At 42.8% G+C, this 26,946-nt stretch overlaps 1 protein-coding gene across 1 annotated transcript in view; it reads left to right on the top strand.

The window, feature by feature from the left end:
• Nucleotides 1-13,430, top strand: part of LOC122677285 (SLAM family member 5-like) — a 72,395-nt gene extending 58,965 nt beyond the window's left edge. The window contains exon 7 of the mRNA XM_043877237.1: nt 13,318-13,430. The gene's annotated coding sequence lies outside the window, so the exon portion shown is untranslated. The remainder of the gene's footprint in view (nt 1-13,317) is intronic.
• Nucleotides 13,431-26,946: the final 13,516 nt, after the last annotated feature.

Below are 26,946 nucleotides of genomic sequence, written 5' to 3'. Positions count from 1 at the left end.
TTATGTCAAGAGAATAAATTATAAAGATCAGAGTAGAAATAAATGAAATAGAGACTAAAAGAATAGATCAGTGAAACTAAGAATGGGCAACAATGGCAGCGGACTCGCAGTAGGGCTCCCCCAAAGAAATTCTCTTCCCACTTACCACCAAATTCTTTTTTTGTGTGTCTTAGGATAGGTGAGAGATTGAGTCTGAAACCAGTTTTCAGATCTCTTTGCAAACTCTACTTCTGGAGTTTTATCTCAAGAGGTTTGATTATACCCTCCAAGGGTTATAGGGTTTGTGAAGGATCTGATGATGTATGTGAAGGACACTTGGTGTGAATTAAGCTGTGTGGTACAGGCAGGGGATATGGATGGTGGAAGGAGCTGAGAGACTCTGGCTAAATTGCATTCTTTTAAAAAAAGATATTTTGTATCTCTTTCTTATTATTTGATTTTGGCAAGCAATTATATCTGTCGAAGCTTCAATTTTTTGGCTGTGAAATGCAGTTTCATCCCACCTGGCTTCTCAGGAACTACATAATGGATGGGTAGCATGCTCTACAAACTGACTAATAAACTCTTTTTATCTCCAAATCTTGGCCAACTAACCATTTATCACACCAAGCTGGTGCAAAACTACCCTGAAGTGCAGGGGTCACGGGGGTCACAGAGGACCTGAAGGTGACCTGGGTGAGCAAGTGCTTCCCCAGGGAACTGGAGCAGAAAGTGAAATGGGGGCCAGCCCCCTCCTGGACTCTCTCTGTGGGCTGGCCTCTGAGTTATCCTGACTCCAACCTCACCTGTGTGAACAGTAACCAGATGGAGTAGAAAACTGTCACCTGAGATCTTGGAGAAGTCTGTTGGGATGCAGAGAGTGCTCAGCGAAGTGAGTGTGTTCGACGTCTGGGATATTTTCCCCCTTGGAGATTGGGGTGTGGTGTGTAGGGCTCTCCACCCCAGGAAATGTGATACCAATATTAGTTGTGGGAAGACTCAGAGAGAATAAAAGTTTGCATGTGATCCAGGAAACTATGGAAATGTGGACACATGATGTCAAGTGTGCTCAAAGGATACAGGCATATTTATTTTTGCAAGTTCAATTAGTGATGGTGAACAATTTATAGGGATTTTCTCCTTTAAGCCAAATTTTCACTTTTCCTGTATTGTCTAGACAGGTATAGAGATATTTAGGCTGATTTCAATAAAAATACTGGAGATTACTTTGAACAATCTTTCAACAAAGATACTGATATTGAGCACAATAGAAAATAAAGGTAGAGTCTGAGAAAAAAATATTTTAGATTCCAAGATTATAAGCCTGGTATTGATATATATGTAGTTTTATCTATCAGAAATACAACTCTAATCATATCACTGCTCTGCTCAAAACTTTTGATAGTTGATGGTTTGTCTGGTAACAGTTATAAAAATCTGATAATATAAAGAAAGAGACATACCCCAGCAGATAACCACTGCTGACTTCTTGACACATCAACATTTAGATATTCTTTCTAACACAAAAATACATATAGATATATATACATTTATATCTATAATTGTAGGGTAATACTGCACATGTAATTATAAAACATTTAATATTTCATGCACACCTTCTAATTTAAATATATAAAATGAGCTTTAATATTTTTATGAATTAAATAATATCTTGTAGATAGATTATACATTATAAGTCAGTTTAATTAGTGGTCAAGATCAGTGACCTCTGGATCTGACTCCAACTCTGGAATACAACTCTACCCATGTATTGGCTACCTGATCCAGGGAAAGTGCATTAACTTCTCAGTATTGTAATTTCTTGGGAATAATGAAGACATCTGGATACTAGCATTTCCAGGTTACTCTTTGAGACCTGATTCACGTGTTTATCTTTAAAGAACAGCCTGGAGTGAATATACTCTGCCTCTAGCCTTGTGTTGAGTGCTATGGATAAAATAGAGCAAGAAGGAGTGAGGAGGATGCCAGAAGGAGGGTGCAGTATTAAATAGGGCAGAGGGGAAGATAAAATCTGTGCAAACCCCCAAAGAAAGTGAGGGGATGACACATATAGATACATGGAAGAAGCGAATTCCGTGGAAAAGTAAAGACTCTGAAGCATGAGCCTGCCTGTTTTATTGATGGCATAGCAAAAAAGCCAGTCTACAAAATGGACTAAGGAAAGAGGGAGCATGAAAGGTGAGGTCAGATGGTGCAGGGTCCCTCAGGCAAGGTGGAAGTCATGGAGGAGTACTGAGCTAGAGTGATTTAATACAATTTGTATTTGAAAGGAGGGCTTCGCAGGTGGTGCTAGAGGTAAAAAACCCACCTGCCAATGCAGGAGACATAAAGAGACTCTGGTTCGATCCCTGGTTCAGGAAGATCCCCTGGAGGACGCAAGGTTACTCATTCCACTATTCTTGTCTGGAGAATCCCTTGGACGAGGAGCCTGATGGGCTACTGTCCACAGGGTCACAAACAGTCAGACAAGACTGAAGCAACTTAACATGCAAGCGTGTCTATTTGAAATTATTGCTGTGGACACACATTTGCAAATAGACTCTAAGGAGCCAAGAATAGAAACAAAGAGACAGTGAGGCTATTATAATTGTCAGATGAGAGATGCTGGTCATATTGAGTCAGGGAAGTGGTGATAGGATTACGTATATGTGTGTGTGTATATACATACATATACTTACATATATAATATAATTGCTCAGTTATTAAGTTATCCAACTCTTGCAACCCTATGGAATGCAGCATGCCCAGCTTCCCTGTCCTTCACTATCTCTCAGAGTTTGCGCAAATTCATGTTCATTGAGGCAGCGATGCCATTCAACCATCTCATCCTCTGTCGCACCCTTCTCCTCCTGTCCTCAGTCTTTCCCAGCATCAGGGTCTTTTCCAGCGAGTCGGCTCTTTGCATCATGTAGCAAAGTATTAGAGCTTCAGCTTCAGCATCAGTCCTTCCAATAAATAGTCAGGGTTGATTTCCTTTAGGATTGACCAGTTTGATCTCCTTGCTGTTTAAGGGACTCCCAAGAGTCTTCTCCAGCATTATATATATTAAATATATAATATAACATATATATGTAAAATATATAAATATTTTCTGAGAGAGCATGGTATATGAAAAAAAAAAAAAGAATAAACCAAGGATGGCACTAGTGTTTGGTAACAAGAAGAAAAAGAAAGATAGAAATAGCATTTTTTTAAATGGGAAGACTGCATATATGGAAAGCATGTTGCTGCTGCTGCAGCTAAGTCGCGTCAGTCATGTCTGACTCTGTGTGACCCCATAGATGGCAGCCCACCAGGCTCCCCCATCCCTGGGATTCTCCAGGCAAGAACATTGGAGTGGGTTGCCATTTCCTTCTCCAATGCGTGAAAGTGAAAAGTGAAAGTGAAGTCGCTCAGTCGTGCCCAACTCTTAGCGACCCCATGGACTGCAGTCTACCAGGGTCCTCTGTCCATGGGATTTTCCAGGTAAGAGTACTGGAGTGGGGTGCCATTGCCTTCTCCAGGGAAGCATGTTAAGAGAGTTCAAATTTAGACATGTTAGACATCCAAATGGAGATGTCAAATAAGCAGTAAGGTTTATGGTTGAACTAGACACTCTTCCCAATACACAGACACTTGCACACACACACAGCCCAACACAGATTCCTGGCCCTATTGAAGGTGCAAAAGAACCTTGGGCTTGGGGGTTCCCATCCATTCATGCTGCCCCCATGGATCCCCAACTCAGCATCCAGGACCAATTCTGACTCTTTTCTCTGTGGCATGATCACGACTTCTACACAGTCCCTGCCTGGTCTCATGTTCTCAGGAAAGACCCATCCAGTCACAGAGTTGAGGCTGTAGGGATTAACATAAGCATAGTCAGGAATTTCCTCTTTAAGAAGCTTCAGCAGGAGAGGGGTTAGGAGCAGAGTCCATGACAGGAAGAATTCTTGTCCTTCAGGGGTGAGAATCCTTACAGGGAGGGTATTTTGGAGAAGAAGTAATAGGACCACTAGTGCCCCAAGAGCTGAAGCCATGAGGGTCAAGGTAGAGCAAACCCAGGGCACCTGGAACTGGAGCAGAGCTGGAAGGGTCAGGTATCCAAGTGGTCAGGTTCACAGCAAAAATGTATCAGGCTTGGTGATTCTCCTGCTTCCTCCAATTAAATTATCTTCACGACATGGCTTGGGTATGGACCTCACCGAAGACATTAGTAAAAGGTTCTTTTTCCTCTAGATATTGTTCACCAAAACCCTAGTGATGCAAGAAACAGGGTTTCTGAATCAGCTGAGGGATACAGAAGCCCAGAGGGACTCACATGGAACCAATGCCCATTGACATGCACTGCTTACTAATTCCCTCTAAAAAATCCAGCACTTCAGTGTCCTACTAATGCATTTTCTTAGTTAATAGTGCATTGTGTGAAAAGAGTTAAAGAGGCAAGAGGGTTCAGAAGCAGCAGTGATTAGTTGGACAAATCCAGGCAAAGTCAGTGAAGGATCCTGGATATTTCAGTCTTGCCTCTGCTCCCAGCTGTCATCTTGCCCATGCCCTCTCAAGACTCCTGCTGACTCAGCTCTAAATAGTAGATGTCACCAGCATGGTCCTTCTGGTCCTCCCCCAGTCCTGTTTCTGAGCCATATACACAGTGGAGCCTGAATCCTCATCCATCACTATGAGCTCCAGGGCCAGGGTGATACCTGCCATTCCCTCTGCAGAGAGATTCCTGGTGTAGCAAGATGCAGAAGAGAGGGACTCTAAGTCCATTGGGGGAGGGCATGGATCTGGAGCAGAGGTGAAAAGGGCAACCTGTCTCCACATTCCAGTCTCCTTATTCTTTTTCTTACCACATGTCTTCCAAAGGTACAGTCCGCCTCCAAGGACCGACAGCATAACCAGGACAGCACCTATGATGCCTCGCAAGGGGGCAGCACTGGTTTCTGCACGTGGATCTGTTTCCCTCACACAGAGAGAGTGAAGAATGTTAAGACAAGAGAGAACATGAGATATCCATTGCCAAGGGGCGATAGAGAGAGAGCAGGTAGATAGGTCTAAGGGTCCTGATTCAGAAGCTGAAGGAGGAGGAGCATGGCAGGTTCATTCAATCAACCAGGCCCTGAGCTCCTTCTTCATTCCAGGGTTACTGAGATGAACACGACATGGTCATCTAGAGGGGAGGACCAAGAAAATACCAAGGTCTGCCAGCCAGAGGGACTGCAGTGTGATCAAGGTTTACATCTTATACACAGGACTTTAGGAAGGCCCTCTCAGAGAAAGTAATGCACAGCAAGACTTCAGGAAGGAATAGGAGTTTCCCAGGTACAGCTGGGTGGGCATTGCATTCCAGGTAGGAGCACCTTGGTCAGAAAATGACTGTTTCAGAAGGTGAGGCCCTGGAAGATTTCCGCACCCAACTAGGGCACACAAGGGGATAGAGTAGGGAGGAGCTGTGGGCAAGGGTGTTCAGAGGGCTCTTGCTGGTCATACTGAGTGCTGAAACTTATCTGACCTTCCAGCCTGTGTCTATAAAGTAACAGACATCGAGGCTAACATTCAGATCTCTCCACCAGCTCATGTGCAGAGGATAGTAGAAAGAGGGCAAGACTACACACGGTTATCAGGTCATTCGTTGATTTAATAAAACACTGACCGCAAGTAAAGTTTGGCTAGAAGTTATTTTTTGCCCAAGAATTCAAAGGAGGACAAAACGTGGCTCTCAAGATATTCCTATCTATGGAGGAGAGAAATGCACAAACAAAACCTTACTCCCCTTTGTGGGAGTGACTAGGGAAAGCTCCTTAAAGGAGGTGATGCTAGAGGGCAGGATGGCTAAACCAGTGCAGGGCTCTGCGCAAAAACAATCAGAAAAGTTGATAAAAAGCTATTAAAATTTCAAGACAACACAAAAAATACTAAATGAATTTTGGGCCCCTTGTTAGGGTAGGGCCACGTGTGTATGCATATACACATGATCACAAATCTGCAGTCACTGTGGAGAATCCTTATAAAAAATAAGACAGAAATCAAAGACACAGGATGAAGAAGGGTTAATGATAGAGAAACAGCATATTCAGAGTTGAAATACCAGGTCACATTCTATGAACTACAAGCAAGAAATTCACGGTGAAATGTGTGGGACCATACACATGGACAGAGGCCCATCTTACTCCTGAATCCTATGAGGAATCCTGGAGGTTGGACTCAGTGAAGAGCAGAGAGAAATGATTCAGTATGATTTACTTTTCTGAAGACCATGCATGAACAATGAATGGGAGTGGTAAGGGGTATTGGAAGGCTACAACCTAGTCTTGCAGGGATCAGGGATTTAAAGGAGGGCACAGATATGAAGATATTTAGGAGGAAAAATAATTTGAATGTGTGTCCCAGACTACTGTAAGAAATAACCAAATGAAAGACATTGCTAATAAAACAATGGGGAGAAAAGCCCTGAACGTCAAGAACTCAGTGCTACCTGAGCTCTCAGGGTGCCCATCCCTTCTGGAAGGTAAATGTGCACAGACTTCTCCAAGGTCTAAGATGGCAGTTTTCTGGTCCACCTGGTTTTCTGACCACACAGGTCAAGCTGACACAGCTGGCTTAGGAGCAGGCTCACAGACAGAGTCCAGGAGTTGGAGGGTCGTCCCTGTGCCACTCTCTGCTCCAGCTCCCTGGGCAGGCCCTTGCTCTCCCAGGTCACCTTCAGATCCTCTGTGTCCCCTGAGGCTGTGCACTCCAGGGTGGCTTTGCACCAGTCTGGTGTGATGGATGCTGACTTGACTAGGATTGCCGGGAGCCATTATGGGAGAGCCCACCCATGACGAGGTCATGAGGAAAATACCTGACACGCAAGGCCGTTCAGGACACAAGGGACCCTCCAGGTTGACCCCGGCCCCTACCCCACCCTGTATCCTCCCCCCTTTTCTGCTGCTATTCTTGTTCGCCCTGCTGCAGATTCTTGTGTTGCCTGCCGAGAGTTCTCCTGCTCCTCTTTCACTGAATAAAGACCAACTTAAAACACTAATTAATAAATCTTCTGGACGCTGGTACCCTATGAAGGGGCCAGGGATGAAGGAAATGCTTCAATTCAAACCCTTTTGCTGGCATTCTGGCTTGTTTGATAAATGTGTGCTCTCATTGCAAAAAAATGGTCATGATTGTTCTAAACATCCTAAGCACAGTACGCTAACAAAAGAAACCATTAAGCATAGGTCCCTCCGTGGAGTGAGAAAAGCTCCACAAATAAAATAGCCACAAATATGCCTAATAAAAAATCCTTTAGATAGAGGTTAGCTGGTGACTTCTTGCAGGTAATTAACTAAGACTAAGAGCCTGTTTTGTGCCATATCTTCTGTCTTTGCAATCCTTTGCATTTCTGTTCTGTAAAAATATAATCCTATCTAGTTCCCATGGAGATGACGCCTAATAGAAAGAAAATAGGTTAACCACAAAAAAGACAGGGCCAGACCCTGCTGCACACACCCCAGTCTGCTCTCTCTCTCTCTCGCTGACGCCGTTCATCCTGAGGGTCCCCCTGGACCCTGCTGGGGCTGGACCCCGGCACAGGATCTGTCAAAGGCGCACAGGATCTGGGAGAGGATGGGCAAAGGAATGGAGCTCACATGATTGGAAAATATTCCAGTGTACATATTCTCATCTATTATCTCATCGAAACTATGCCATTGTCCCTTAAGTGATGTGTTTCATAGATAAAACCCAATTTGCCCAATACTTAATATATAGAAGTGACAATAAAGAGAGAGCCACTGAGTTAAACCCTATGTGGTTTCACTAGACTGAGGAGCCTTAAACATGTCCAATAAGAAAGTAAAGCCTGGGTCCCACCTCCACGAGGCCCATCATTTCTGAGAAAATGAGGTTTCTCCTAGAAGGGAGGAAGTATGGGACACAAGGGTTATTCCTGGATCAGGACCTTGTCCTCTTCTCCTGCTGAGAGAGTGCCTGGGGTTGCATGGCCTCTAGAGAAGAAGGACACCATCCAGTGCTGGGAGCCCAGAGAAAGGCCCTGTGCTCCCAGCAGTGGACACACAATTGCTGGAGATGCAGTGGTAGCAACTAGGATGATGACTCTGAGTCTGGTTGGAACTTGCTACTGAACTTGAGAATTGACACCCTGATAAGCTGGTCACAGAAATCACATCGGGGCCTAAAGCTTAAACAGCCACTGTCTCACAGCAGATATTTCTCTATTCAGGCAGGGACTTCAGGGAAATAAGTACTGGCTAAGCGAGGTTCTTTGGAAATGTTGCAGTGTAATCTTTCTCCTCTATCTACCGAGGCTTCTAGGGCTAGATTTGTCGACTCTTTGTGAGTGAGACTGGCCTTGGATTGGTGCTGAGTAACAGGAGAGGAGGCCCTGACTACACTTGGATTTCAGAACTGTGGTAGGTGAATAATTGACCTCAAATGCATCCATGTGCAATCCTCAGAACCTGTGACTATGTTAGGTTACATGGCAAAGTGGAATAAGGTAGCAGAGGGAACTGAGGCTGCTAACCAGCAGACCTTAAATAAAGAGATTGTTGATTACCTGGATGGGCCCAGTGTAAGGACCCGTTTAAAGAAAAAGGTCCTTAAATGTGGAAGAAGGAAGAAGCGGAGGGGTCAGAGGGATAAGAATGAGAGAAGAACTGGTCCCACTACTGCAGGCATTGAAGGCGCCTGAAGGTGGTCATGAGCCAAGTAATGTAAGCAACCACTAGGAGGTGGTAAATACACGTAAATGAATCTCCTTCTGGAACCTCTAGAAAACAACACAGCCCTGTCAAAACCTTGTCTGTGGCCCAGTGAGACCCAATGTCTGAGTTGTGACCTACAGCCCAGTAAGATGATAAATACATGTGTGATAAGCTTCTAAATGATAGCAGCAATAGACAACTGATGCACACATTTAAGTAAATCTAGGCCTATAAAGTGGAGAAGGCAATGGCACCCCACTCCAGTACTCTTGCCTGGAAAATCCCAGGAACGGAGGAGCCTGGTAGGCTGCAGTCCATGGCGTTGCTAAGAGCCGGACACGGCTGAGCGACTTCACTTTCACTTTTCACCTTCATGCATTGGAGAAGGAAATGGCAACCCACTCCAGTGTTCTTGCCTGGAGAATCCCAGGGACGGGGGAGCCTGGTGGGCTGCCGTCTATGGGGTCACACAGAGTTGGACACGACTGAAGCGACTTAGCAGCAGCAGCAGAAGCAGGCCTATAAAGAGCAGTGGTTGCTATGACAATATCATTTCCCCAAATTTCCAGTCTTCTCTCCCACAACTCTGTTTATCGTCTGCAGTAAATCCACTTACCCTAATTTCAAAGGAGAAAATAGAGTCTGAAAGCTGGTGTCTGGAAATAATCCTGAAAATTGGTGCATATGTGACACTCCTACCACAAAAGGAGAGAAGCCATGGGATAGGGTGAGGAGGTGTCATTTACCATAGATAGTGAGGTGGAAAACCTGGGTAAGATCTATTCCTCCCTGGAAGCTGGCTCGAGCCCAATACTGCCCACTGTCCTCTTGGGTCTGGTTCTCAATCTTCAGGGACAAGATGTTGGGCACATAGACCCTGTGCTGGTACTTGTCCTGGAGGCTGACTCAGGTTGGGGTGTCTGCCCCATTATGGACTCGCAGCAGGACTCTGTAGCTTGACTCAGGGCCAAAGCCCCATGAGACCTCCTCTGGTTCAGCTTCTTGCTTCTTGATCACGTGAAACAACACAAAACCTCCTCGGATCCCCTGCAGGGGAACAAATCCAGAATCCTGAACTTCAGAACTGTGTGCTCCAGAAGTCCTGGCTCCAGTGTTGTAGAGACCTAGGGCAATGGAAACAGGACATGCAACTTTTTGCTTAGTAACAATAAAGGAGAAAAAGATACAACCCATATTTTCAATAAATTTATATAGTATACATCTTTGATTCTAGGCAGGCAGGCTAGTACAATGAATTTGAAATAATTTCTGATATCCAGTTTTGGTTCTTTTGTTTGTTCAGTTGCTAAGTCATGTCCAACTCTGAAACCACATGGATTGCAGCACACCAGGCCTCCCTGACCTTCACTGTCTCCTGGAGTTTGCTCAAACTCATGCTTAGTGAGTCAGTGATGCCATCCAACCATCTCATCCTCTGTCCCTCCTTTCTCTTCCTGCCCTCAATCTTTCCCAGCATTAGGGTCTTTTCCAATAGGTTGGTTCTTTGCATTAGGTGGCCAGAGTATTGGAGCTTCAGGATAGATATCCTTTAGGATTGACTGGTTTGATCTCTTTGCTGTCCAGGGGGCTTCTTGGACAAGTCTTCTCTAGTACCACAATTCTAAGCCATCAGTTCTTCTGTGCTTAGCCTTCTTTACAGCTCAACTCTCACATCTGTACATGACCACTGGAAAAACCATAACTTTGACTATACATTTCTTTGTTGGCAAAGAAATGACTCTGTTTTTTAATATGCTGTCTAGGTTTGTCATAGCTTCTCTTCCAAGGAGCATGCATCTTTTAATTTCATGGCTGCAGTCAACCTCCACAATGATTTTGGAGTCCATGAAAGTAAAATCTGTCACTGTTTCCATTTTTCCCCATCTATTTGCCATGAAATCATGGGACTGGATGCCATGATCTTTGTTTTTTGAATGTTGAATTCTAGTTCTAGTGATCGTTAGGTGAGTTCTGCTGTCCCTGCCACCAAGGCAGCATATCCCTAGTCTCTCCTGGAGAGGCTGAAGTGGGCCTTGCTCGGTCACTTTCCTGCAGAGCTGTGACAAGGCGGCACATTCCCCTTTGGACCAATATTTCCTGAACTCATTCTCCTATTGCAGACACATGCTTCAAGGCACTGATACCCTTTGTCCTTTCTGGAAACCAGGGTAGGACAAAGCAGGACCAGGGGAAGTGCCACCTTATCCTAAAAGGAAGAGCAATTTGGTTTTTCTAGAAGGTCAGGATCCTCCTGGCTTGGTAATTGCCCTCCAGGAATCCAGTCCTCTCTCCAATCTGGTAAATTCTTCTGTCTTCCTCTGCTGTACTCATCCCCATTCCTGACTCTCACTGAAAGCAGAGAATCGGTCATGACAGTGTTCATAGGCACAAGTATTTCAGATTTTTTTTAATATTCATTTAATCATTAACTCACTTAATTAGGCATGTCCGCTGGGCTCAGACCTTCAGTCCAGTCTTTTCAGGTCACCTCATAGGACTGGGGCCCTCAGCTCCGGTTTAGACCCAGAGCCTTCAACGCTTGTATCAATGTGGGCAGTTGTCAAGTGTAATGTCCTTTCCTCTTTAGGCTGTCTGGGGGAGTAACAGGTCTTCACTAATCAGCCTCCTGTCTGTCTCATACCCAGTCCTCCTTGGTCTTTTCCTTCCATCCTGACACTCCTCTGATACCCCAGGGTAAGCACAGGTCTGCAGACAGCACATTGACCTGCAGAGCACACACCTTGCAGTGCATGAAGGGTTCCCCAACACAACACACACAAGGCCAGTTGAGGAAAGCTGGATGGGACTGTGCCACCAGGTCCCTCTAAACAAGTCTGCAGAAAACCTCATGGTCATCAAGCCCAATTGAGTCACTGGGCTCAATTGTCAGGAGGTAGCAGAAGTATATTCTCTAAGCTCCAAAACCACAGTCCCTTTTACGCCCACAGTATTTGGGGGTTTTGTCTTCTCAGTTGGGAGGAATCTAATCCAGGAATCTGTCCTAGCAGGATGTGCTGGCTGGGAGGAGGGGAGGGTGGCTCCACAGCTAAGGAGATGGTCCTCGTTTTAGATCTTCTCACCGGAATAGAAGGCATATAAGTCCCCCTGTTTCTCTATTTGTGATGAGTGAGAGCACATTACAGTATATGTTTGCAACACACTGGGGGTTCTCTCCTCCTCCCTAAATCCACCCTACAAGAAGGGACCCCCAACAAAGTGTCCTGGATCCCGAAGCGGATGCCATGCACGTTTCTTGGGACTTCCCTAAGGTAGAGGCAATGGGACAGAGGTTAGGGTGAGGCAGCAGCATGTAAAGTGACCGTTGTCACAGGGTGACACTGTCATTGGGCTCTGAAACCCTCATTATGGGGCAGTTGTGCCTTGGTGTCAGGATGCAGGCAGAGGGAGGGCAGGCATCACAAGTCAGCTGAGCTTGCTCAGACCTTCTTTAAGTCTTCCTTATGGAGATCACAAGAGAGACTTAAGGACCACACAAGGGTCATAATACCCTGAAAGGAGGGTCTTGGACATGGTGGTTGAAGCTATAGAGAAAAGACCATCCATTGTCTGAGGTCTCATCCAAATGGCAGTCTTGGACCCAAATACTCTGAAGCCTCAGTGACTGTGGGTGAGATCCCCCTTTCACGTCACAGTTGGCCACTTCAATGGCATCTGTCTCACAGACTCTGAACTTTAGGCTACTTTGTCTTGCATATCAATGAACTTCCAGATACACCTGTTACCTAACACCCTTCCCCAACATGCTGTCAATGCTCTTCACAGGAGGGCACTTCTAAGTGTCTCAAAACCCTAAGGTCTGGTTCCAAATTCCTTCCCGGACCTTCCTATGTTACCTTTTTATCACCAGGGGAGAGACGTGAAGGATTTAACATTGGTGATGTCTTGCAAAGTGATTTTTATGTTTCTTTTTTAAGATGTTTCTGTCAACATTAATTAATAAAGAAGAAGAAAAAGAAAAAAAAAAAAAAGCAAAAACGTAGTCTCCAGCAGGATTCCCTACAGTGTGTATGAGGTTGTAGATATAATTACCAGTGTCCCCCCAGTAGGAGGGTGTTCTATTGAGGATGAGATAAGGGAGAACTTCCTGGGTTAAGTTGTTCCCCCCAGAAAAGACATGTTGACACCCTAACTCTTAGCACCTAATGATGTCATTTTACGTGGAAATAAGTTATGTGCATACATAGTTAAGAAGAGGTAGTTAGGGTGGGCCCCAGTGTGATGTGATTGGTGTCTTTACCAAAAGCGGGAACTGTTCACAGCACTGACATGCAAAGAGTGAGGAGGATGCAAAGAGACAGAGAGAGAGAGCACTGTGTGAAGACAAAGGATTGAAGTGATGTCCCCAAAAGTCGAAGAACACAATTGCCAGCAAACACTAGAAGCTAGAAGGAGGCTGGGTGGATCCCTGTTGTAATGGACTGAATGTGTGCCCTTCCCCATTCTTATGTGAAGTCTTACCCACTAGGTAGCTGTGTTTGCAGATGGCGCCTCTTAGGCAGTAATTCGGCTAAATGAGGTCCTAAGAGAGGGGCCCTGACCTGATTAGTGTCCCTGTAAGAAGATATATCAGAGAGCCTCCTCTCTCCCTTCGCCCTTTCTCTCCCCTCCCCCTCCACAGGCACATTCTGAGAAAGGCCCTGTGAGAATAGGGCCGGAAGGTGGCAGCCTGCAGCCAGGGAGAGAGCTCTTCCCAGAAACTGGTTCAACTGGCACCTTGATCCGGGACTTCTCAGCCACCAGAAGTGTGAGGAAATAAATTTCTGCTGATTAACACCCACCCAGTCTATGTTATCTTGTCATGGCAGCCCAAGCTGACTAATACATCATTACAGGTTTCAGAGGGAGCCTGACTCTGACAAATCCTTGCTTTAGACTCCTAGTTAATAGAATTGTGAGACAGTAAGTTCTGTTGTTTTTAAGTCACCCAGTATTTGGCATGTTGTTATGGCAACCCTAGGAAGTTATACAATATCCCTAGGAAATGTGCAACCCAGGGTTCTCAGGTTGACCGTTTGAGGCCTGCAAACCCCTGAGGTGTTAGCCCTAGAGTGAAACTTACCTGTGTTGTGTCCTAGATCCACCCTTTCCTGAGAGTGAGATTTAGCAAGTTCCTATAGTGTCTAAGCCTTGAGTTTCCACATGTGAACAACTGGAAAATAATTGAAAGCATTCAGGGGGCTCCAGTGAGGATTGAGTATGAAATACATAAAAGAAATCAGCAATACGTGTTCAGTTCCCATTACTGCATTACTGTTATTAGGACCTACCAGCTGTGGAATTTCCACAGTCAGCTGGATTTCAGCTGATGCTTGCACCATCAGGGAAAGAGGTAGCCCAGCCCCCTGAACATGATTTCAGTCATTTCAGCAGCTCCACCAAACACTGAGTGTCTCATAAGCCTCAGGACAAGCCAGCCACGCTGGCAGTTTCAGATTATAACCCCATTCAAGGAAGAGGAGATAGCATTTTAGTTACACTCAGTGGCTTTTTAAATTTAAAAATGTAAAGGGATCACACATTCATTCATATGGTTAAAACAGAGGGGAAATAGAGATTGAAAATGGAGTCTCTCCCTATCTCTGACTCCTATTGCCCAGCTCCCTTCCCAGAGGCAGGGACTATTGCTAGCTTCCTAGGCATCCATCCAGACTTAATGTGGGTTTGTAAGTACATACGTGGAGATACCTGTATCTTCACATACATAAGAGTGTTCCTCATGGGCTGTTTTGCTCTTTCTTTTCTGTCAACAACACAAGCAGGAGCCCACTCCATCTGTATTCATAGAAGTGACTCATTTAATGTCTGCATACTACTTCACATGTGGCTCTACTTATGGACTACTTCTCATGGAGAGTTAAGTTGTTTCCCTTTCTCTGGTGGGTTACTTGTAATTATAAAAGTATAAAGTTTTAGAAAGATAGTAACGATAACCCAGTATGTGAGATAGCAAGAGAGACACAGATGTATTGAACAGTCTTTTGGACTCTGGAAGAGGGCGAGGGCAGGATGATATGGGAGAATGGTACTGAAACATGTAAATTATCATATGTGAAATGAATCGCCAGTCCAGGTTCGATGCATGATACAGGATGGGGCTGGTGCACTGGGATGACCCAGAGGGATGGGATGGGGAGGGAGGTGGGAGGGGGTTTCAGGATGGGGAACATATGTACACCCATGGCGGATTCAAGTCAATGTATGGCAAAACCACTACAATGTTGTAAAGTAAAATTAATTAATTAATTAATTAAAAAAGTATAATGTGTTTATTGAAAACAAACAAAACAAAAACCGATGTGCATTACGGAGTCATTTCAAGTAAAATTTCAAAGTGTGCCTTTTCCCAAAGGTAAGCACTGTTACTGATGTGTATCCTTCCGGGCCTTCATTTATGTAGACAAAAATACCATAAACACACGCAAACACAGGGGTTTAAATTTAAAATCATTTCAACATTCCTGATGGCCTGTATAGGTGTGTCTTTGTCTCAACTTGGAGGAGTGTCTTTGAATTGGAGGTAGTGTACTACGTTTTCCTCCGTGAATTAGTGGGCAAGATAAAAGTATTCTTAAACACCTTAGTTGGCATCATGTTCAGAGTTAATCTAACATTTAAATATAGATTCTTTTGGAAAACAAAGAACACCAACCATAAGTGCTATATTTAATCTGGGGTGCAAAGTACAGGCCTTTATTCTGATAGTGGGAACTGTGCATTTGGACCTCTTGAAGGACTGTATTTCAGTCTCTAACGTGGCACCTTCCTAAGGGATTTTCACTGAGTATTATGAACAAAACAGTGTTTGAGTTACTCCCCAATAGAAGACATAAGTGGGGGTCACTGTGTGGGGGCAGTAACACTGTATGGGGAACAGGGAGAAGGAAGTGGTATTTTTGCTAAACAGTCAGGAAATACAAACCTTTGGCTGAGGCTATCAGTTAGTGATTTCTAAAGCACAGCTGAGGGTGGTTTGCAGACCAAGTTTCCACACACTGTGAGGGATGAGTTTAAGTCCTTCACTCGGAGGTGTGGGGACACTGGGTCCCGAGAACTCTCCAGGAGCAGAGGCAGAGAAAACACCAGACCAGGCTAAATTCCCAAAGGGGGCTTGAAGAGGAGCATCTTTTCCTTCCTGATGGGCTGAGATGTGACCACAGAATGGCCAAGGGTCTTCTTTTGAAGGTGCCCTAAACAAGCTCGCCACCTGTCCGTCTCTGTCAGGACACAGGAGTAGGATAGCGTGGGATGAACAGACAGAGCAGAGTCCATGAAGTCCCCTCAGGAGAGGCCTGTCTTTGTGGAGGAATGAATCTCAGAACATCAGAGCTTGGAGGAGTCAGGGGGGATATTTCAAGGCCCCTCCTGTCACAGAGGAGGAGGCTTCTCAGGGGGTGAACCTGTCCTAGGTCACACAGGGCAGAGCCACTCCTGGCACCAGGGCTCCCCGCTCCCAGCCCAGTGCTTCTCCCCTGCAGGAGCTCCCACCAGTCCCCACCCTGTCCCTGTCCTCCCCAGGGCCTCTCCTCCCAGCACCACTGTTTCATCACCAGGATCTGAGCAGCTTTGGGAGGCTCATCCTCCAACCTTCCTCTCATGGGAAAGGGGAAGCAAGTACTTAGAGGTGTTTAGCAGGGCAGGGACTTCTGGCCAGCTGAGGGTTAAACAGCAGCCTGCCCAGACACCCTGCTTGTTGGAAAGGAGGGAACCAAGGAGAGAGGAGGCTCAGCCCTCAGACTGCAGGGAGGATCATCCAGAAGCTGAAAATAAAAGTGTTAGTCGTTCAGTCGTGTCCAACTCTTTTGATCCCATGAACTAGCCCGCCAGCCTCTTCTGTTCAAGGAATTCTTCAGGCAAGAATATTGGAGTGGGCAAACCGTTCTCTTCTCCAGGGGATCTCCCTGACCCAGGGATTGAATCCGGGTCTCCCACATTGCAGGCAGATTCTTTACCATCTGAGCCAGAAGGAAAGCCCACCCAGAAGCTGGCGGTGAGCCCAGTTGTGAGGAAGATGAAAGCAGACATTAGAAGGAGACAGAAGCAGCAAGAGCTCTGTGATCTATAAAAGATCGGATTCTGAAGAAGAAAATTAAAGCCAGGAAGGACATTTGAAAGCAAGACAGAGTGAAAATTTATTTAAGAAATAGAAAGTTAAGAACTTAGCAGTTAATGTAAACCTGTGTTCATGTTTCTGACTCTTCCTCCATCATCACACTAGGAAACCTACAGTGATTCCTTCTCAGCTGTACTTCTGTGCTATCTACTCTGTCTCCAGGCCTGTGTCAAGAGCCCAGGATGGCAGGGGCCCTTTCTTCTCCATGTCCTGCCAGCAGACACAGGGACATGTTGAGTAAATGCTATTACTGCTGTGGTGAGGGTTTCACACAGGACAAGACCTGTCCTCACCAGCAGCCTCTGTGTCTCTGAGAAACTGTAGTGTGAATCGGCAGCTTCCTTTCCCACTTCTTCCAAACTCATGTCCAGGAAAGGTTTAAAGAGTCTAAGGATAGTCCAATGATAAGGACAAATATTTTAGCACTATCTCACAGTCACTCTTTCAACCCCCAACCTGCCCTGAAATGTAAAGGAATTTAGGGATGAAGTTCCTTCTCATGAAGCCTCTTCCAATTCACCAAAATTATTCTGGAAATAATTCATTTTGCTTGTACTTAAGGGGCTGGGGTTAGGGGGGCAACCAATGTCACTCCTTCCCAGATCCTGTGTGTCCTTGAGAAAGTCAGTTTCCTTCTCTGAGTGGAGAATGCTGTAGTATCAAATGAAAATTTTTAACAAGTTCTTTCCCCTTGTTTCTGTCACCCTGTGTCCCCTTTGTCTCACTTTCTGACTTTCTCTATTTTATTTTTAAATTTTGAATGTCTAGCCTTACAACCTATTGAGGAAAGTATAATATCAAACCTATCTTTCCAGCTAAATAACTGGAGAAGTTTAGAAAGCTTACATTTTCCTATATATAGAAGTAACCTAGTCAAACAGAATATAATCCTTTCTACAATGCTCATTTTTTCATTCTTCTTGTCCTTCTTTACAAATGCTCTCCAATTTGTTAAATTTCATTTACTAGAAGTTCACAAAGTGCTAGGATATTAACACAAAAATGAATAATAATAAAAACTTCAAAGCTTTAGCCAGAATTTATAATTCACTATATTTTTATTTTTTAATTATTACTTTACATTTAATTTTTATACATTTAAAGAAGCAATGTTTTTTACATTTGTTGATACATACACATTCTTCTTTTAAGAGATGTTTTGTTTCTTTTAATTTCCTTTTTTCCCTCAACTACTTATTGTATCTACATATTCTTTCTTTCTTTCTTTCTTTTCCATTTATTTTTATTGGTTGGAGGCTAATTACTTTACAATTATTGTAGTGGTTTTTGCCATACATTGACATGAATCAGCCATGGATTTACATGTATTCCCCATCCTGATCCCCCTTCCCACCTCCCTCTCCACCCGATCCCTCTGGGTCTTCCCAGTGCACCAGCCCCAAGCACTTGTCTCATGCATCCAACCTGGGCTGGTGATCTGTTTCACCCTTGATAATATACATGTTTCGATGCTGTTCTCTCGAAACACCCCACCCTTGCCTTTTCCCACAGAGTCCAAGAGTCTGTTCTGTACATCTGTCTCTTTTTCTGTTTTGCATATAGGGTTATCATTACCATCTTTCTAAATTCCATATATATGCATTAGTACACTGTATTGGTCTTTATCTTTCTGGCTTACTTCACTCTGTATAATGGGCTCCAGTTTCATCCATCTCATTAGAACTGATTCAAATGAATTCTTTTTAGTGGCTGAGTAATATTCCATTGTGTATATGTACCACAGCTTCCTTATCCATTTATCTGCTGGACTGTGTGGTACTGGCACAAAGACAGAAATATAGATCAATGCAACAGAATAGAAAGCCCAGAGATAAATCCACGAACCTACGGACACCTTATCTTTGACAAAGGAGGCAAGGATATACAATGGAAAAAAGACAACCTCTTTAACAAGTGGTGCTGGGAAAACTGGTCAACCACTTGAAAAAGAATGAAACTAGAACACTTTCTAACACCATACACAAAATAAACTCAAAATGGATTAAAGATCTAAATGTAAGACCAGAAACTATAAAACTCCTAGAGGAGAACATAAGCAAAACACTCTCTGATATAAGTCACAGCAGGATCCTCTATGTATCTAGATATTCTTTACCAACCCTCACAACAATGTTTTTCCTTAGTGAACTATTATGGCTTTTTCCTATATTTTATTCACACTCTTATAATCATGTGGGAATGAAGGTATTTTTAAATATAAAAGGCTGCTGTTACCTTTAAAAGATTCAGTTCAGTTCAGTCGCTTAGTCGTGTCCGACGCTTTGCGACCCCATGAACAGCAGCACGCCAGGACTCCCTGTCCATCTCCAACTCCTGGAGTTCACCCAAATTCATGTCCATTGTGCCGGTGATGCCATCCACCCATCTCATCCACTGTCGTCCCCTTCTCTTCGTGCCCTCAATCTTTCCCAGCATCAGGGTCTGTTCAAATGCGTCAGCTCTATGCATGAGGTGGACAAAGTATTGGAGTTTCAGCTTCAACATCAGTCCCTCCAGTGAATACCCAGAACTGATCTCCTTTAGAATTGACTGGTTGGATCTCCTTGCAGTCCAAGGGACTCTCAAGAATCTTTTCCAATACCACAGTTTAAAAGCATCAATTTTTCAGTGCTCAGCTTTCTTCACAGTCCAACTCTCACATCCATACATGACTACTGGAAAAACCACAGCTTTGACCAGATGGACCTTTGTTGGCAAAGTAATGTCTCTGCTTTTAAATATGCTATCTAGGTTGGTCATAACTTTCCTTCCAAGGAGTATGCTGTCTAGGTTGGTCGTAACTTTCCTTTTAAGGAGCAAGTGTCTTTTAATTTCATGGCTGCAGTTACCATCCACAGTGATTTTGCAGCCCAGAAAAATAAAGACAACCACTGTTTCCACTGTTTCCCCATCTATTTGCCATGAAGTGATGAGACCAGATGCCATGATCTTAGTTTTCTGAATGTTGAGCTTTAAGCCAACTTCTTCATTCTCCTCTTTCGCTTTCATCAAGAGGCTCTTTAGTTCTTCTTCACTCTCTGCCATAAGGGTGGTGTCATCTGCATATCTGAGGTTATTGATATTTCTCCCGGCAATCTTGATTCCAGCTTGTGCTTCTTCCAGCCCAGCGTTTCTCATGAAGTATTCTGCATATAAGTTTAATAAGCAGGGTGACAATATACAGCCTTGACATACTCCTTTTCCTATTTGGAACCAGCCTGTTGTTCCATGTCCAGTTCTAACTGTTGCTTCTTGACCTGTATACAGGTTTCTCAAGAGGCCCATCAGGTGGTCTGGTATTCCCATCTCTTTCAGAATTTTCCACAGTTTATTGTGATCTACACATCAAAGGCTTTGACATAGTCCATAAAGCAGAAATAGATGTTTTTCTGGAACTCTTTTGCTTTTTTGATGATCCAGAAGATGTTGACAATTTGATCTCTGGTTCCTCTGCTTTTTCTAAAACCAGCTTGAACATCTGGAAGTTCATGGTTCACATATTGCTGAAGCCTGGCTTGGAGAATTTTGAGCGTTAGTTTACTACTTTAAAAGATTAGGCTTGCATTATATACAGCCTTTCACATCATGCTGAGGTAAAGCCATGCATCTGACCTCATGAATTTGAAAATTCCTCCCAGCCAACTGATATACATGCATTTAAAAAGGTTTTTATAATATTCCATTGTACAGATATCTCCCATATGGCTCAATCATTTTTGAATGATGGACATTTCCTTTGTTGTCAGGGTTTTGACTTAAAAGTGTTCTTTGAATCTATAGAGGGCATCCTCCTAGAGGTTTTTGTTTTTACATGAATCCATGGCTGATTCATGTCAATGTATGGCAAAAAACACTACAATATTGTAAATTTATTAGCCTCCAACTAATAAAAATAAATGGGAAAAAAAAGTAGGTAACATTTTTAAAGCATTACAGAAGAAAACTGACACTGAAGTGATAAGCAAAATTCATAAGCCCTTTTGAGATAAATTGAAGACTTTAAGGTACCTTCTCTTTTGTGATTATCTGTGAGGAGCTGAGCTTCCCCACCGCCTGCAGCTCCAGGCTCTCCTGGCCTCCCTGTTACTGCAGCAAAAGCAGCCTCACCTTCCTGGAAGTATTTCCTTTAGTGCAGCCGAAGCTGTTCTAGCTAAGGGTCCCAGGCTCACCACAGCCAAAGGCCATTTTGTGTTTCTATTCGCACTAGGACTGTAAACCAAATGCACAGCATTTTCTAAATTAGAACAGAGTTCTTTGTACATTTTGTTCACTAAAGACATCAGACAATGAAAGGAGGCCCTGTCTCAAGCTTTCTCCACAATTTCCCTCCCTCCCAGGTGTCCGTGTTACTCACTGAGGAGGAAGCTGGTGAATCCTAGGAGCCAGGAGGCCCAGCAGAGGTGGGGGCCTTCTGAGCAGGGCCTCATCACAAGCTGCAGGCCTGTTCCACTGCGGAGGAAGCATTGATAGAGGTGGCTGCAAGAGAAGAGGAAATAGTGGTCTGGAAGGGGCTCCCCCATCCTCACCTCTCTCCCTGACTCCTGAGCAGTGGATGCTCCCCTTATGTCCTACACAAATTTTCATTACAGCATATATTAGCATACTAGTTTCCTTTTTGGTATTATATTTAACAGCGAAAAAGTGAATAGATTCTTCTCCTATGGGAAAGAGATGGAGAAGCAAGTTTATTGCATCTTTCATTAGGCAACATATGTAGTCTTTGGGTTTTTTTATCTTATTTTTTAATTAATTAATTTATTTATTTTACTTTACAACACTGTATTAGTTTTGCCATACATTGACTTCAATGCACCATGGGTGTACATGTGTTCTCCATCCTGAAGCCCCCTCCCACTTCACTCCCCATCCTATCCCTCTGGGTCATCCCAGTGCACCAGCCCCGAGAACCCTGTATCATGCATCAAACCTGGATTGGCGATTCGTTTCACATATGATAAGTTACATGTTTCAATACCATTCTCCCATATCATCCTGCCCTCTCCCTCTCCCACAGAGTCCAAAAGACTGTTCAATACATCTGTGTCTCTCTTGCTGTCTCGCATACAGGGTTATCATTACCATCTTTCTAAATTCCATATATATGTGCTAGTATACTGTGCTGGTGTTTTTCTTTCTGGCTTACTTCACTCTGTATAAGAGGCTCCAGTTTGATCCACTTCATTAGAACTGATTCAAATGTATTCATTTTAATGGCTGAGTAATATTCCATTGTGTATATGTTCCACAGCTTTCTTATCCATTCATCTGCTGATGGATATCTAGGTTGCTTCCATGTCCTGGCAATTATAAACAGTGCTGTGATGAACATTGGGGTGCACGTGTCTTTTTCAGTTCTGGTTTCCTTGGTGTGTATGCCCAGCAGCGGGATTGCTGGGTCATATGGCAGTTCTATTTCCAGTTTTTTAAGGAATCTCCACACTGTTCTCCATAGTGACTGTACTAGTTTGCATTTCCACCAATAGTGGAAGAGGATTCCCTTTTCTCCACACCCTCTCCAGCATTTATTGCTTGTAGACTTGGATAGCAGCCATACTGACTGGCATGAAATGGTACCTCATTGTGGTTTTGATTTGCATTTCTCTGATAATGAGTGATGTTGAGCATCTTTTCATGTGTTTGTTAGCCATCTGTATGTCCTCTTTGGAGAAATGTCTGTTTAGTTCTTTGGCCGACTTTTTGATTGGGTCTTATATTTTTCTGGAATTGAGCTGCAGGAGTTGCTTGTATATTTTTGAGATGAATTCTTTGTCCGTTGCTTCATTTGCTATGATTTTCTCCCATTTTGAAGGCTGTCTTTTCACCTTGCTTATAGTTTCCTTTGTTGTGCAAAAGCTTTAATTTTAATTATGTCCCATTTGCTTATTTTTGCTTTTATTTCCATTACTCTGGGAGGTGGGTCATAGAGGATCCTGTTGTGATTTATGTCGGAGAGTGTATTGCCTATGTTCTCCTCTAGGAGTTTTATAGTTACTAGTCTTATGTTTAGATCTTTCATCCATTTTGAGTTTATTTTTATGTATGGTGTTAGAAAGTGTTCTAGTTTCATTCTTTTACAAGTGGTTGACCAGTTTTCCCAGCACCACTTGTTAAAGAGATTGTCCTTTCTCCATTGTATATTCTTGCCTCATTTGTCAAAGATAACGTGTCCACAGGTGCGTGGATATATCTCTGGGCTTTCTATTTTGTTCCATGGATCTGTATTTCTGTCTTTGTGCCAGTACCACACTGTCTTGATGATGCGGCTTTGTAGTAGAGCCTGAAGTCAGGCAGGTTGATTCCTCCAGTTCCTTTCTTCTTTCTCAAGATTGCTTTGGCTATTCGAGGTTTTTTGTATTTCCGTACAAATTGTGAAATTATTTGTTCTAGTTCTGTGAAAAATACCGTTGGTAGCTTGATAGGGATTGCATTGAATCTATAGATGGCTTTGCATAGTATGCTTATTTTCACTATATTGATTCTTCCAATCCAGGAACACGGTATATTTCTCCATCTATTTGTGTCTTCTTTGATTTCTTTCAACAGTGTTTTATAGTTTTCTATATATAGGTCTTTTGTTTCTTTAGGTAGATATACTCCTAAGTATTTTATTCTTTTTGTTGCAATGGTGAATGGTATTGTTTCCTTAATTTCTCTTTCTGTTTTTTCATTGTTAGTGTATAGAAATGCAAGGGATTTCTCTGTGTTAATTTTATATTCTACAACTTTACTATATTCATTGATTAGCTTTAGTAATTTTCTGGTAGAGTCTTTAGGGTTTTCTATGTAGAGGATCATGTCATCTGCAAACAGTAAGAGTTTTACTTCTTCTTTTCCAATCTGGATTCCTTTTATTTCTTTTTCTGCTCTGATTGCTGTGGCCAAAACTTCCAAAACAATGTTGACTAGTAGTCGTGAGAGTGGGCACCCTTGCCTTGTTCCTGACTTTAGGGGAAACACTTTCAATTTTTCACCATTGAGGATAATGTTGCTGAGGGTTTCTTATATATAGCTTTTATTATGTTGAGGTGTGTTCCTTCTATTACTGCTTTCTGGAGGGTTCTTATCATAAACGGATGTTGAATTTTTTCAAAGGCTTTTTCTGCATCTATTGAGATAATCATAATGGTTTTTATTTTTCAATTTGTTAATGTGGTGTATTGCATTGATTGATTTGTGGATATTGAAGAATCCTTGCATCCCTGGGATAAAGCCCACTTGGTCATGATGTATGATCTTTTTAATGTGTTGTTGGATTCTGTTTGCTATAATTTTGTTCAGGATTTTTGCATCTATATTCATCAGTGACATTGGCCTGTAGTTTTCCTTTTTTGTGGCACCTTTTTCTGGTTTTGGTATTAAGGTGATGGTGGCCTCATGGAAAGACTTTGGAAGTTTACCTTCCTCTGCAATTTTCTGGAAGCGTTTGAGTAGGATAGGTGTTAGTTCTTCTCTAAATTTTTGCTAGAATTCAAATGTGAAGCCATCTGGTCCTGGGCTTTTGTTTGTTGGAAGATTTCTGATTACAGTTTCAATTTCCGTGCTTGTGATGAGTCTGTTAAGATCTTGTATTTCTTCCTGGTTCAGTTTTGGAAAGTTGTACTTTTCTAAGAATTTGTCCATTTCTTCCAAGTTGTCCATTTTATTTGCATATAGTTGCTGATAATAGTCTCTTAGGATCCTTTGTATTTCTGTGTTGTTTGCTGTGATCTCTCCATTTTCATTTCTAATTTTGTTGATTTGATTTTTCTCCTTTTGTTTCTTGATGAGTCTGGCTAATGGTTTGTCAAATTTATTTACCTTCTCAAAGAAGCAGCTTTTGGTTGTGTTGATTTTTGCTATGGTCTCATTTGCTTCTTTTGCATTTTTTTCTGCCATAATTTTTTTTTTTTAATTTTTTATTGGTGCCAGCTACCCAGGAGCCCGGCCCCCTGGGTGGTCCGTCCCCTTTCCCCTGCAGTGGCGGGAGGGGGTGTGTGTCTGTGTGTGTGTGAGTGTGTGTGTGTATGTGAGTGTGTGTGTGTGTGTGTGAATGTGTGTGTGTGGAGGGGGCGTCTGCCCTAATTTTTAAGATATCGTTCCTTCTACTAACCCTGGGGTTCATAATTTCTTCCCTCTCAAGTTGCTTTAGGTGTAGAGTTATGTTATTTATTTGACTTGTTTCTTGAGGTAAGCCTGTATTGCTATGAACCTTCCCCTTAGCACTGCTTTTACAGTGTCCCATAGGTTTTGGGTTGCTGTGTTTTCATTTTCATTCATTTCTATGCATATTTTGATTTTTTTTTAATTTCTTCTGTGATTTGTTGGTTGTTGAGCAGCGTGTTTTTCAGCTTCCATATGTTGGAATTTTTAATAGTTTTTCTCCTGTAATTGACAGCTAATCTTACTGCATTTTGGTCAGAAAAGATGCTTGGAGTCATTTCAATTTTTTTGAATTTACCAAGGCTAGATTTATGGTCCAGGATGTGATCTATCCTGGAGAAGGTGCTGTGTGCGCTTGAGAAAAAGGTGAAATTCACTGTTATGGGGTGAAATGTCCTATATATATCAATTAGGTCTAACTGATCTATTGTGTCATTTAAAGTTTGTGTTTCCTTGTTAATTTTCTGTTTAGTTGATCTATACATAGGTGTGAGTGGAGTATTAAAGTCTCCCACTTTTATTGTGTTGTTGTTAATTTCCCCTTTCATATTTGTTAGCATTTGTCTTACATATTGTGGTGCTCCTATGTTGGGTGCATATATATTTATAATTTTTATATCTTCTTCTTGCATTAATCGTTTAATCATTATGTTGTGTTCTTCTTTGTCTCTTTTCACAACCTTTGTTTTAAAGTCTGTTTTATCTGATATGAGTATTGCTACTCCTGCTTTCTTTTGGTCTCTATTTGCATGGAACATCTGTTTCCAGCCCTTCACTTTCAGTCTGTATGCGTACCTTGTTTAGAGGTGGGTCTCTTGTAGACAAGAGACATATATAGGGGTCTTGTTTTTATATCCATTCAGCCAGTCTTTGTCTTTTAGTTGGGGCATTCAAACCATTTACATTTAAGGTAATTATTGATAAGCATGATCTCATTGCCACTTACTTTATTGTTTTGCGTTCAAGTTTATACACCCTTTCTGTGTTTCCTGTCAAGAGAAGATCCTTCAGTATTTGTTGGAGAGCTGGTTTGGTGTGCTGAATTCTCTCAGCTTTTGCTTGTCTGTAAAGCTCTTGATTTCTCCTTCATATTTGAATGAGATCCTCGCTGGGTACAGTAATCTGGGCTGTAGGTTATTTTCTTTCATCACTCTAAGTATGTCCTGCCATTCCCTTCTGGCCTGAAAAGATCAGCTGTTATCCTTATGGGAATCCCCTTGTGTGTTATTTGCTGTTTTTCCCTTGCTGCTTTTAATATTTTTTCTTTGTGTTTGATCTTTGTTAATTCTATTAATATGTGTCTTGTCGTGTTTCACCTTGGGTTTATCCTGTTTCAGACTCTGTGGATTTCTTGGACTTGGGTGATTATTTCCTTCCCCATTTTAGGGAAGTTTTCAACTCTTATCTCCTCAAGTATTTTCTCATGGTCTTTCTTTTTGTCCTCTCCTTCTGGGACTCCTATGATTCGAATGTTGGGGCATTTCACATTGTCCTAGAGGTCTCTGAGGTTGTCCTCATTTCTTTTAATTCTTTTTCCTTTTTTCCTCTCTGCTTCATTTATTTCTACTATTCTATCTTCTACCTCACTTATCCTATTTTCTGCCTCCATTATTCTACTTGTGGTTCCCTCCAGAGTGTTATTGATCTCATTTATTGCATTATTCATTATATATTGACTCTTTTTTATTTCTTCTAGGTCCTTGTTAATCATTTATTGCACCTTCTCAATCCTTGTCTCCAGGCTATTTATCTGTAACTCCATTTTGTTTTCAAGGTTTTGGATCATTTTCACTATCATTATTTTGAATTCTTTATCAGGTAGATTCCCTGTCTCCTCCTCTTTTGTTTGCTTTGGTGGGCATTTGTCCTGTTCCTTTACCTGCTGGGTATTTCTCTGCCTTTTCATCTTGTTTATGTTGCTGTGTTCGGGGTGCCCTTTCTGTATTTTGGCAGTTGGTGGTTCCTCTTTATTGTGGAGGTTCCTCACTGTGGGTGGGG

Source organism: Cervus elaphus, chromosome 20 (assembly GCF_910594005.1).
Source record: "Cervus elaphus chromosome 20, mCerEla1.1, whole genome shotgun sequence".
Classification (NCBI taxonomy): domain Eukaryota; kingdom Metazoa; phylum Chordata; class Mammalia; order Artiodactyla; family Cervidae; genus Cervus; species Cervus elaphus.
The sequence above is the reverse complement of the archived record's forward strand: the minus strand, read 5'-3'. Positions and strand labels throughout refer to the sequence as shown.